Source organism: Sciurus carolinensis, chromosome 19 (genome assembly GCF_902686445.1).
Source record: "Sciurus carolinensis chromosome 19, mSciCar1.2, whole genome shotgun sequence".
In the NCBI taxonomy this organism is placed as follows: Eukaryota; Metazoa; Chordata; class Mammalia; order Rodentia; family Sciuridae; genus Sciurus; species Sciurus carolinensis.
Window position 1 is genome coordinate 24,374,712 of NC_062231.1, and position 14,609 is coordinate 24,389,320.

The window sequence follows — 14,609 nt, forward strand, 5'->3', positions numbered from 1 at the left end:
TGTGTGCCTGTCAGCATTTTGTCACTGGGACCAAAATACCTGAAAAGAACAACTTAGAGGAGAGGTTCACTTTGGCTCATAATTTTAGAGGCTCAGCCAGATCTAAGGCGGAAATGTCATGGTGGAAGGGCATGGCAGAGGAAAGCTGCAGAGATCATGGCGAAGCAGAGGGAGAGGTCAAGGGAGATGGGACAGGAGAGCAGGAGAGAAGGACACGACCCCATGGACCTACTTCCTCCAACTAGGTCTGACCCTCCAGTGGTCCATTCAGCTATCAGTGAACTAATCCATCCAATGGATTAATCCAGTGATGATGTCAAAGCCCCCATGATCTAGTTATTGCTAAAAGTCATGCTTCTGAACTTGGTGCATCGGGGGCCGTGTTTCCAAGGCATGATTTGGGGGGACATCCCAGATCCCAAGTGTAAGAATATCTCAGTTTACCCTATGCTTCCAAAGACACCATGATTTTCGTGTCAAAACACTCCATCTCCCTAAAGCCAGGTGGAACCCAAGACTCCTTAATTCTCAGTATTAACAAGTTATCAAAATTGGCTCATCAAAGAATTGTCTTTTGCCACCCTGGGTCCTGGAGGCCAATTTTTTTAAAATTTATTTTTATTGTAAACAAATGGGATACATGTTGATTCTCTGGTTGTACATGGAGTCAAGGCATACCATTTGTGTAATCTACATTTACATAAGGTAATGGTATTTGATTCATTCTGTTATTTTTTCCCTACCCCCCACCTCTCCCACCCCACTTTTCCCTCTATACAGTCCCTCCTTCCTCATTCTTGCCCTCTCCCCCCACATTATGTGTCATCATCTGCTTATCAGCGAGATCATTCTTCCTTTGTTTTTTTGAGGTTGGCTTATCTCACTTAGCATGATATTCTCCAGTTTCATCCATTTGCCTGCAAATGCCATAATTTTTTTATTCTTTATGGCTGAGTAATATTCTATTGCATAAATATACCACAGTTTCTTTATCCATTCATCAATTGAAGGGAATCTAGGTTAGTTCCACAATCTGGCTATTGTGAATTGAGCAGCTATGAACATTGATGTGACTCTGGCGGCCAATTTGAACCAGAAAGCAAGAGATGAAAGCAATCATAAAAGACAGTCCATGAGGAAGGAAACAGTCAGTGAATTAAATATTACTGAAATAATCCAGGCAATGGACCTCGAAAATAAACAAAAAGGGCAGGAACCAATGGAAGATGTGCTGAAGGCTGAGAATTAGAAGATGCTGCAAGAAACCTGCGAAGAGAAATGACGTAGGACAGAGACAGAGTGTTCACTGTAACCAGGCTGAAGAGAACCTCTCGTAGATAAGATAAAAATCCAGCCTCCACTTATTCACTAAATATTTATTAGAAATTTATTATGTACCAGCATAGGACCACCATTGGTAAACTACACCTGAATTAATTCATGCAAAATCAGTATTTTCTGTTTTTCATAAAAGACAAGAAATGACTCAGAGAAGTTCGACTTGTTCTGAAGAAACATATCCTCTTAGTTCAATCATACTTCTTTCTCTGACATGAGATGAAATATGAAGAAAAAAAGACGGAAAAAAGTCCCTACCCTCGTCGAATTTACGTTAAAACTGTGCATTGGAGATAGAAAGAGATTATCTGTACTAAGAAAAGTTCATCATCAAATAAATTGTTTTCATGATTCTTCCAATTTTGAAAATTAAGTTGTTTTTGTAATCTAAGTAGGAAAAAAATCTATTAAATTTGATAGCAAGAAACCTGATAGGATCAAATTTTACTTAAGACTGTTTAAAGATTTTTAAAAAGTATATTGAAGGGCATATAATCAATGAAAATGGAATAAATCATATATGATATATGGAGTCCTCTTTAGTCTACCTAGTGTTACTTATCTGAGTCATTCAGAAAAATAATCATTGAAGACTTTTCTTTGTTTTTATTCTTTTAGCTAAATGGGCCATTAGTGCATATTTCATGAAGGGTCAGTTCTCTGACCCTGTGTCCACAAGTTTGTTCGATGTCTGTGGACTGACTGACTGACTCACAGTTTGTCAGGGCTGGGTGCCAGAAATAATATTTATTGTTCTAGAAGAGAAAATTAACCAGTTGCTTAAAGTCATGCCCATTCCCTTTTTCAAAACCCTGCAGTCTCACCACTACTCAGGCATTGCCCAAATCCTTACCTTAAAGAAATCCCAAGGTTTGCACCTGCGTCTCCCCTGCCACCTCCTCCTCTGACCTCCTCTCTACCTCTGCTCTCCCTCAGTCTCCCCAGAGTCACACTGGCTTCCTGCTGCACCCGAAAGCCTCTTTCTACATTGCTAAAATGAGGAGTCAGAGGTCAGCGGAAACCTTTTACACATGCCAACTACGTTTATTAACTTCCAGTGAACTTAGAAACCCCGTAATTATTCAACCGTCCGATAGGATCAAAGTATTTAAAAATGCAATATTATTTTGAGCATAACTTTAAAATTAGATTGTAGCAAATAAGAAAAATCTCCAACTTATTAAATTCTCTAAGCTACAAAAATGTTCTCTGGAAAAACAAAAACCAGTAGAAAAAAGTGCATCTTAATTTGCTGAGCCATGAGAGGCAATTTGGCCACTGGCAAAAGACCAACAGGTCAAAGACCACCTGCTCAGGGAATCTGCTCGTTGTGAAATAAAGAAGTGTCTCAAAGAAGCAAAAAGAAGGTAGAGTGAGGCTTTCTGATACAGAGCCGGTGAAAACAAAGATAGCTAAAAAAACCACATGCATTCTGTGATATTTACTGGAGAAAAAACGGTAGGCTTCCTGTTTTGATATCGCATTTTGGAAGGTTGCTTCTTACTTCCATATGGAGACTGCACCATCTTGAAAATATTCTGTGGGGGGACTATACCAGGCTCAGTTTTCTCCATGGTTTTTGCTATTTTTTTTTAAAAAATCACCTTTAAATTTTTTGTTTATAAAAATATATTCATATATATAATTGATATATATATATATATATAAAACCGGATTTATATATATATATATATATATATATATAACCGGATTTCCCATTTTTAACTATTTTTAAGTGTATGGTTCTATGGGATTAAAGACCTTCACATTGAGATACAACCCTTTTTGTTTTTCCTTGATGCTTGTAAGTAAAACATTATTATTATCCTACCTGGGTTAACACATCTGATTCGGCTGAGACGCATCCAAGGAAACAGATGAGGTCCACTTGGAACTTTCCTAGGGATGCTATGACCACAGAGGCCCAGTGTGTACCACAGTCACATTGAAGGTAAATCAGACACCTGCATCCACTTTCAGCCAACTTGACTTATCAGCCTTTATTTTTGTCTTGTTTCTGCAAAGTTTTGTGTTCTCCACCATCAAAAAACAAAAGTATGTTCCTTGGAGCATCCGTTGTGGCAATGTTTTTAGATGTTACCCAGCAAAAGAGTATTCGATTAATAAATTTGAACCCATTTAGATTAAACAGGTTTCCTTTCCGATGGGTTTCTTGGAACTTCTCACTTTGGGGAGTGTTTGTTGTCAAAGAGGTGGTCTCCAAGTTTTACAAAGGGACCTGACCACCGAATTCTACTATTTCCTCAGGTATACTACTTGAGGTCTAGTTTTCAATAGGAAGGACAAGGTTATAGCTGTACAGACCTGCTGTTCTGATTTTTCTGCTATCTTTTGTCATTGTGTCAGTCAGTTTTCCATTACTATAAGAAGATACCTGAGGTTGGGTACTTTATAAAGAAAGGTTGCTTGTTTAGCTCACAGTTCTAAAGGTTCAAGGGCATGGGTCTGACTTCTGCTCAGCTCTGGTGAGGCCCCCTGGACTGCATGCCATCCTGGAGATTGGCATCATGGTGGGAGGACGTGCAGGAGGGAGCAAGCTCATGGCAAGACAGGAAGTCAGAAGAGGACAGGGATCAGAATTACTCTTTCATAGCAACCCATCTCTGGGCCTACCTCACTCCACCCCCGTGACCTAATTCCTAGGACAAGTCCCCACTTCTTCACGACTCCACACCCCTTCCTAACACTGCCATGCTGAGTCCCAAGCTTCCAGCACATGAACTCTGAGGGCAAACCACATCTAAACCACTATACTCAACACCGAAAACATTTTTTAAAAATATTTACTCTGATACTTCATCATCTTTTCACATCCTCCATCCTCATGCTGAACCACCTGCCTGGTTCTTGCTGCACCTTTATGTCATTTGCTCAGAATTTTTACTTTTGAAACTTGCCTCTCTTCAAAAGCATCTATGACCGGATGCATGTGAATTAAGTGAGAAGGAGAAAACAGATCCATTCACCCAAATCTTAAACAGACAACCCCAAGCATATTGAAAGAGTGCCTTACGAGAGAGGAGAGGTGTGTGCAGAATGGCACTCCAGGAAGGTTCTAGAGGGGCTGTTCCAGAGAGCCCTCTGCAGACTCCAGTCCTGTGTCAGCACAGCACATAAATCTGCAGAGAAGAGTAGGTGGATCCTTTCCCCTGTTTCTGGGCTCCCTCTATCTTGTCCCCATCCCTACTCCACCCCACCACTGCTTTAAAGAACAGACCCTAGGAGGAGATCAGGGAACAAAGTCCACTCTGTCCAGAGAGGAGACAAGTCCAGACGCCAGGCAGTGCCCAGTGACTGGATCAGGGCACATTGCCTACCACACAAGAGCTTCCCAGGATGACTGGCATCTCTCTTAGATCTTGGCCTTCAGCAAGTCAACATGGAGCCACTGACATTTGATAAGAATAAGAATCTCTGCACCCTCAGCCATATTCTGAAGGATACCTGGTGGTAGATAACTAGCCAAACCCACTGGCATTGGAAAGTCTTTCACTTTTACAAGGAAACATCAAAGACATTTTTATAGAGTACTGTAATCAGCAGTTGCTGTAGTGAGAACTTCAAAAGCAGAGCCTCTTTAAATGCCAACCTAGGCTCCCTGGAGCTTTAGAAAATGGAAAACTTTCTTTCTTTAGACAACGAGGATGCTGGTGTTTGGGCACTATCTTAACTGTCCAAGATCTCCTTGAGCAGGAGGCTGGTGAAGGTGGTTTCATTAACTGGCACAAACACCCGGTCACTTCTGCAAGTAAAATCCAGGGAGACACGAGAGGACAGGTTGTTTGAGGGTGGCACCTGCTTTTGACCCTATAACTAAGTCTTCACCAAGAAAAATCTCCTGGATTAGACTGTTTCCTGTAAAAAATCCTGGCCTCTGGGACCTGTGATGGTGACCTTATTTGGAAATAAGGTCTTTCCAGAAGCAATGTGGTGAAGACCAGGTGGAATGGACTAGGGTAGGCCCAAACCCCATCCCTGGTATCCATGGGAGAGTGAGATGTGAAGACTCAACTGTGTCCAGAAGAAAAAAGGCCAAGTGAAAACAGAAGCAAACTTTAGTGAGGTTAAGCCTAAACCCAGGAATACCAAGGGTTCCCCCAGAAGCCCCAGGAAGCGAGGAGGAGTTGCCGAAGGACTTTTCCCTGGGACCTTCAGAGGAAGCTTGGCTCGTGCTGCCCAACTCCTGGTTTCAGTTCCAGGAGAGAACATGGTCTTGTTTTAAGCCACCTACTTTGAGCGTTTGTTATAGCGGCCCTAGGAAACGATTCCAAGAACTGTGCTCAAAAGTCTAACTATCTGCATTAAAAAATTGAGAGGCAGAGACCAGGATGTGAAGCACCTCTTGCATCACGCGAGAAGCCCAGAGCTGAGCCTGCGAAGTGGGAATGGCTTTGGAGCTAAGTGGTATTGTGGCCAGGTTTTCTTTTTGCCTGTGACACTTCAGCACAGAAGATGAACTTGAGGGAAACAGGGCTCTGGGCCTGAGGACTGGACTCGGAAACTGGCCAAGCCCCGTGGACTGCGACGTCAGCTTGGGAAGGGTGAGGAGATGGAGGCTGAGCTGCCACACGCCACACTCTAGAGCCATGTGAGGACCTGCCTGTAGTGAGTTAGTGGCTGCAGGGTTTCTGGGATCTGCTGGTCTGCATGCACCGTCCAGGTGCCCTCAAATGCATGGAGTCCAAGCAAATCCTTTCAAGTCCCTTTCCTCATTCATCCTTTCATGAATGGAGTAGGCTGTAGGTCTTTGGTAGCTGTCAATAAGCAACATTACTAGAAAACTTTAAGAATGTTCCATAGCATTTTCCACGGATGGCTTCCTCCAAAGGAACTATCCACCTAAAATGCTTGAAAAACAGACTACAAGCTGCAGGAGGTGAAAGCTGATCTTTTCAGAGCCAACCAGCAATTCCAAGTAACCCATCAGCCCTTCTCATGTCTGCGAAGCCCCGGCAGCAGAATCTCAGCCACCTCTGCATGTTAGGTGTGAGTTCTATCCTGTAAGACCTTGCATGACTCTTCCACTACAGGTTTGCCCGGAGTGCTGAACTCGTCTGTGTAGTCAAGGATGACATTAATTTCCCTTTGGCTCCAAGCTCATGTCTACTATCACCATCTTTCCTCTGCCTCGTCCTAATTTTTCTTGACTTAACAACCCCTGGAGTAGCCAAGTAAGTGGTCGTCCTTAGCTCTGCTCATTAGATAAAGAGTGATGTGGATTTCCTCGAACACAATTTGTTCCTAGGCTCTATTTTCATTAAGTCTCCATCTGTTCTCTCCCTACAGAAAGGTATTCCAGCAGAAGAAACTGCATGCTGAGCAGGAGGGATCCGTCATCCCCTGTGTGATGTGAGCTACACGAATTTCCAGGAGTCTCATGTTCAAGAACATTTTCCTTTTGATTAATACAATGCTTTGTTTTGTTCAGGCAAATAAAAACATTTGATCTCTTTTCTGTATTGAGAGATGATAAGACTGGTAACTAGGATTCTGTAGAAGGAAAAAAAGATAATGCAATGTGCAAATCATTCAAATCATATTCATCTAAAAACATGTGTTAGGGAGAACTCAGGTATGCCGTGAAAGGAATTCAACCAAACTAGGTAAAAAGAGAGGACTACCTTACCTTGTGACAACTAGAAATTCAGGGGTTACAAGTAAAACACTTAAGAATCTCAAATAAGTATTTTCAGTGGAGAAATCTGCAAGAATCACAATGGAGTCACTTTTGTCAAGCCCTCGCCAATAAAATACACAAACACAGCTAGGAGGTGGTGAAGCAGAAGATCTCCTATGCACGTGCCTGATACAAACTATGCACAGAATACACAACCTTGCTCAGAGGCCACTGCGACCTCAGAGAAAACAACCGTGATAACTGCCCACAGCTGCCTGATCAGTCTGGGGTGGGAGCCACCCTTGTTATTCACCCAGTCAAGGATAATGGTTTTAAAACATCCCACGTGATCCTCCTCGTTTCACCTTTAAAACCAACCCCTTGCCATCAAAGGGGAATGGAGGGAGGGGGAGGGGGATAGGAAAGACAGAGGAATGAATCAGACGTCACTCTCCTATGTTCACATATGAACACACGACCAGTGAAACTCCACATCACGTACAACCAGAAGAATGGGAAGTTATACTCCTTGTATGCCCAAATATACACCACTGTTATGTACATCTAAAAAGGACAAATAAAAAAGTAAAATAAAAAAAGGTATAATGGTAGAAAACAAACAAAAAAAATTCCCCCAAAAAACCAGAAAGCAAAAATCCAAAAAAAAACCCCACAAAAAACAAAAACCCCAAAGCCAAAAACCATGACTCCTGTATCCCCATCATGATCCTCTGCTCTTCCCAAAAAAGTATCATTATTCTTTAAACAATCACTCTCTGATTGTTATTTAGGTTAACAGGAAGAAAAGAAGAGAAAAAACATGACTTAAGAGCTTCCCATGATACTTTTGGTCGTCTCTCACTCTTCTTCCTCCGCGCCTGGGTTAGCCTTCTTTCTATTTTATTTTCATTCTTTTCTGTGGTGAAACTGTGGAGTCATGTAATACAGGCATAGACATGGACATTTTTCCCCCCAGTGAAAATCATCCCAATTTAGAGGCTAGGAAAAAAATGGAATAGCATTTCTCCTCAAATAGCCATCTAAGTCATCCATAAAGTCTCTGAAAAGTATTGTGACTAAGTCCTTGAGGCCCTGTGTCCATTTCTGAACTAACTTCGATGGCTACATACCAAAGAGATTGCCATTGACTAACCAAACCAACGTGCAGTGTGAGAGCAGAGACACCCTAAAAGAGGACGAGGGATGTTACCAAGGAGGAGGTGACATGCTGAGCTGAGAACAAGTGGAGGAAGCTTTCCTTAGTGTTCTGAATCCCAGACACGCCTGAGAAAACCGTGAACTTCTGCTAGCACAGTAAAATCACAAGGAATGCAGGCTCACAATCCAGTGGAGCATCACACAGCAATGGTGACCAGACAGCATTCTTACTTCCAGCACAAAATTTCTAACATGAAAGCTAGCCCAGGTATACAAAGCCCACTCTTCATCCACGCTGAAATATGTGTGGGTGTGTGCATGCACAATGTGTGAATTCAATGTACAGAAAAATCTCATGGCAGGGTGGTTTCTCCAGGGCCTCATGAGTGCAGAATTCTTCATCCTAAAGGCTTTGTTTTATCCGTCAGGGAGCCCTGTAACTCTCTGACTTTTCTGCATGCTTACAAAGAAATAAGCAAAGTAAAAAATCAAATAAAATGCTATAAAGGGAAGGACTAGTGTGCCAGTCTTGGCTTCCTCTGGTGGATTTTCTCACTTCCAGAAACAACTTCTCTGTTCTCCAAACTTTCAGGGTGTTTCGTCTGTACCATGTATAATAAAGTTAGCACATCCTGTCTTCAAGTCTCAATTCTTACATTTTTATATCTCCTGTTTGGAAAATTTTGGGACAGCATCTACTCAGAAGTTAACAGCAATGATTTTGAAGACCTGCTAGGTCAAGTTATGTGCTAATTATGTGCTGCTCGAATCCCACCTAGGAGATTATATCTGTCCTATTCTGAGATGACAAAGGGTGGGTCACAAAGGTAGACTCCTTGCCCCTGACCAATAGCTAATAAGAGGCTAAGCCAAGATTTGAACCTTGTTGTATGCGGTCCCAGAGCTCCTAGAATAGTTTGGAGGGATCAGGATCAGAGAAAGAAAGCTCAGTTAGAGGACCACAACTACAGGTCAGGTGACAGAAGACTTAGACTATGTGATGTCAATAAAAGTGGAGAAAACTCAATGGATTTCAGAATGTTTCAAGATGGCATCTACAGATCTTAATGTCTAGACTAAGCTGTGCTCCACCTACCCAATGTTCCAACCTTTACCAGCAACCGGATGAGAGGTGGGTGATGCCATAGGGCAGTTGATTTATCTCTCTTCCACCTTGAAACTTTTTCCTGAAAGTCTCAGGTGCCATGTTACTTTTTAAATTAAATTAAACTTTTTAAAATTTTTTTTGCAGAACTGGAGATTGAACCCAGGGCCCTATGCATGTTGGGCAAGCACTTTCTCACTGAGCCCATCCCCAGCAGGGTCTCAATACATAAAGAGCATGAAAGAACTTTTAAGGGAGACCTTTGGATGTGCCATGCCCTGGGGGCCCAGGTTGGAGCAGGAGTCTTGGAGAATCCAGCAAAGCACCACTCTGGTGAAGAGGTCCAAGGACTCTCAAGACAGAACACAAATTTCCCTACTTCCTTCAGTGGTGATGGCGAGAAGCTGGTGGGTCATTGGCTGGCGTTGCCATGAATGGCTGCCGCTCTCACCCTTGCCTTTGGCTTCCACGTTCACATTTTCTGACTAGGAAGATACTCTGGATAAACCTGTAACCTCCCGCCCCCCAGATGATAAATGCCAATTTACATGAAGATTTGAATTCTTGGATGGTGCAGACCACTTTGAATGGTATTAATGAATAACAAATTAAGGTTGGGAAAATCTTGTAAAATTTTCAAAACCAAATTTAACTTTCCCAGCACAATGATACTCAGTCATCCATTAAAGTGGTAGTAATTGTCTATTAGTCTAATGTCATTTTAATGCCACAAAAAGGCCCAATGTTAAATGGTTTCTATTCTGGGGACTGTTTTCAGAAGAGAGTGGAAAAAATAAAATAGCAGATTTCATAATGGACTACATTTCAGATCACCAGCAGAGTATAGCATGCTACATAATATCTTCAGGATATATTTTCTCCCTCCCTTTCTTCTTTTCTTCTACTTCTCTTCTTCTGTCTCTGCTCCTCTTATTTTTCCCTCCTCCTCTAATTCTTACCATTTCTTTATGTTCTTTCCAGAATAACCCAGCAGAGGGCGAATGTTCTTTGCTTAATTTTTATGAACCTGGAAGAGAGTGAGTTCAGTCAGCCTGCCTGCCTCTTTCTGCATGTGCCTGCATTGGACATTCCCACTTCCCTGGGTACCTAAGTGCACTTCTCTTGCAGATCTTCATAGTTAACAAGACCATGATGCAAGAAATAAAAATGTCTCTCTTTTTTTTATGCACCAACAACCTGTTTGTTTCTAAAAACAAGAAAAAAAATGTGCTCCATGAGACAAATATTTAAAACCAGCTAAGAATGAAGTATCTCCAAGTCCAATTTTAGGTAGCTATAAAACTCCTCCTTTCCCTAACTGTATACATAAAGCATCAAAGAGTAAGGCAAGAAAATCAGACTGGTAAATTAATAGTACACCAGGAGAGACCGAACAGCATTACAGAGATAGTTACATGAAAGCCCACAGACATTACGACTCAATTTTAATCAGCATAATAGGGTTGCTTTGTGTTTATGTCTGTGAACAGTCAATTATTTTGCCCTATGCAGAGAAAGTTTCTGGAATTACATATGAAGATGCCAGAAGCTTTGGGGCAACAAACTACTCTTTAATTAGTGTTTAAATTAGAGAAAATGCACTGACCTTTGTGTTTCTCCTAAAAAGATAATAATAAAAAATTGTAACTCTTGTGGAGTGAAATCACTTCAAAGTTCAGAATTTCATCTGTTGATATCTTGTAAGCCCTGCCTTAATCAAAACTGTTTGTTTGACAACTTCTGGTAGTATATTTATTTTCAGTTATTTGTTAGGTTGGTTGGTTTTAATTTCATGAAGGGTAGACACAATGTCTTGTAGTTTTAGCTGAAGAGAAACAGATAGGGTAAAGCAAAAGTTATTTACTCATTAATAGAACTGTGAGCTCCTACCTAGCTGCAGTGCCCTGTGCTGGGTGGTGTTATTCTGGTAGGGAATAGACTCATGGTCCCTCTCCCAGGAGGCTTTCATCAAGGTGTTCTGTACTCTCCGCCTCAATGATCAATTTGGGGCACACCTTTCCATACCACTTGATACCCATTTTCCCTTGGGCGTGCCCTTTTTGATTGTGAATGCACATTTTTACGTGAGATTCCACCATCTGCACACTATTACTCACTTTGCTTCTCCCGTTCATCAGTGTTCACTGCAGTATATGGAGCCAAACCATAATTTTTAAAATCATTTGTTAGATATAGATAATGTGGATGTGTCACAGTTTTTTACCATTTCCTGTGGACAACATATACATATTTTTTTTTAGTGACGATGTTGTAAGGAACATCCTACCTCTTGATATGACTTCTACCTTCTAGCTCACCCCATGTACTACCCCAAGGTCTACACTTTTCCAATCTGATGGGATCCATAATTCTTCCATTTGGCCACCTGATCTTCAGTTTTCCACCAGTGTCCAATTTATATTCCAGTCACTCATAAAAATCATCCATTCGCTTACCTTCTCACCCTCAGGTACCTTGTGCTTTTTTCAATTCACTTGTCAAACACTAACTCTGGGTGGCACCAAGTTTTTCCTGCTTTCAGTTTAAATCTGTTCATCTGCATTTTGCAGAAAATCAGACAACAGACTGGCCAGTTGAAATTCATTTCAATTCTTAGACTAGTCTGTCCAGCTTCCTGGCTATTACACTGTGGGTGTTAGTCAGTTTTACATTGCCATCACAGGTAGATCTGAGAAAATCAACTAAAAACGAAGAAAGGCTCATTTTGGCTTATGGTTTTGGAGGTTCCAGGCCATGGTTGATTGGTTCCATTGCTTTTTGGGCCAGTGGTGAGGAAGCACATCATGATGAGGAGAACATGATGGAACAAGCTGCTCACCTCATGGCAGCTGGGGGAAAAGAAGAAAGGAAGAGATCATCATCCCACAATCCCCTTTGAGGGCACGCCCACAATGACATAAAACCTCCCACTAGGCCCCACCTCTTAAAGGGTCCACTACCTTCCAGTAGCACCAAATGAAGGACCAAGCCTTTAATACATGCTCCTTTGAGAGACATTTCAGATCCAAACTATAGCAGTGTGTTTCCTAGTCATTTAACTCTTTCTCCTAAATGATCTTCTATCTCCTCAAGATCTCTGGCATTCCTTCCCTGAAGCTCAGTCTCACTTTCAGCTGAATGCCTTACTACCTACCCAACTGAGCCAGAAAAGCTTCCAGGAAGGTTGGACAACATGTCTCTACTCTAGCTGCTGTATGGACCAACCCCCAAGGTTTCCACCCATGGATCCTTCCGACTCCAGCTTCCACTGTTCTCCATGCTCCACCAGAGTCCAGACCCATTTTTGTACTCTGGATTCCAAATCATCCCTCTATTACTGAACAGTTCCAACTCTGCTCCTGCCTCACAGCCTTGGCGGGCAGTGCTTCTTTGCCAAGAGATCTTGATTTTACCCTTTACCTCTTTCACAGGCACAGCCTGACTACAAAACTTAATATTTTTCTTGGCCTTCATAAGCATCCTACATGGTCACTAGCCTCCACTACAGTTTCTATAACTCACCCTCCTATAATATTTTTTTTTCTTTTTTGGTACTAGGGATAGAACCCAGGGGTGCTTAACACTGAGCACATCCTCAGTCCCTTTTAATATTTCATTTAGAGACAGGGCCTCACTAAGTTGCTTAGGGCCTCACTAAGTTGCTGAAGTTGGCTTTGAACTTGTGACCCTCCTGTCTCAGCCTCCAAGCTGCTGGGATTACAGGTGTGCATCACTACACCTGGCATATAAACTTTTAAAAACTGTACTTATTGTTTCTCTTCCCCCCATAGAAAGTAAACCTAATAAGAGCAGGGTCTTGTTTTTCTTTTACCTATGATATTTTTTCCAGTTTCTAATATAGTTCTTTGACATAATATATTCTCTATAGTTTCAGGTAAAAAAGCATGAGCTTCTCTAAGTACACGGGTATAAAGATTGATCTAAAGAGCTTCCCTAACAGTGGAGCTCCTGTGTCTCATGGTACGTCCAATTTAAAATCTGATCATTTCTATTAGGTTCTCTTCTAAAATGGAGAAGCCAATTTACAGTCTTATAGATAGTAGGCTGATGTACTCATTTCTTTACCATTTTAAGAACGTGGCATATTACTAGTTGGAGTAATTTTTACCAATTTAATGAGCCTGAAGAAGCCCTGCTTTGCTTTATGTTGCTTTCCTTAGATTCCTGACTTGAGCATAACTTCATCTGTAGTGCTCATTTATATTTCTTAATAAGTAGCCTGGATTTCTAGCAGGTCTTTAAGAATTCCAGAGTTAAGTCTTTGTCTCTTACATATACTTTCATGGTAACCACTATATTGAATAACTAGGACTCGAGGCTTAAATCTAAAGTCAGTGTTTGATCCTCACCTTTTTATATCCATTTGTTCTCTGATTCATATTCTTCCCCTGTCTCTGAGCAAACACTTGGTCAACTTTTAGATTATGTGAACTGTATAGATTCAGAAAGTACCAAAAGTACGCAAATAATATAGAATTAGAAGTTGCAGTGTCTCATTAGATAATCAAAGTTCCAGAGTTGTTTTAAAGCTCTGGCTTGTGTTGGAAAGAGAAGCCTCTGATCAGAAATCAGGTGTGCTTGGGTTTTCACTCATTTACCTACTCTCCCATGATGGCTAACTCCAGGTCCTGCCCTGTGTGGCTGAGGTGTCGAGGAGGAAGAAAGAGCTGAGAGTAGGTGTAGAGACTCTTCAGTCACAGGATGGATTCCCACTTTCTCAGCTTGGCAGATTCTCAAGTCAGACTCTCCTGTGGCTATGCACCAGTTTTCCTGGGATCGCTCCTCTTTTGACCTGGAGCCCTGCAGTCCATCTCTAGGATATATCCCTCTCCTAACCATATCTGGACACATTGCCCTGGTACATTCTTTTTTTTCTTTTTTTTTCTTTTCTTTTTTTTTTTTTTGGTGCTGGGGATCAAACCCAGGGCCTTATGCTTACAAGGCAAGCACTCTACTGACTGAGCTATCTCCCCAGCCTGCCCTGGTACATTCTGGGAAAACAATCAAATACTACTGCAAAGTTGCAAAGCAACTCCTGTGGTTCACAGGTCAGCCGTGAGCCCAGCTCTCAGCCAAGATAGTTCTCCTCCAAACACACCAGGCATTAGTAGGATTTCCTTCTGATGCAGGCAAAGCCCTCTCGCTAGTCTTGGAGTAAGGAGAGAAGGGTGGGAATTTTGAGGACAACAGCAGTTATTCCCAGATATTCCCTGGACAAATACTTCTTCGGGTCTCCATTCCACCCATCCCCATCCCACCACCAATACCACCCAAATCCTTTTATGATGTGAGTTAGGGATTAAAAGATGTGTTACTTGTATTAAGATATCTACTTGGTATGTTTATAGT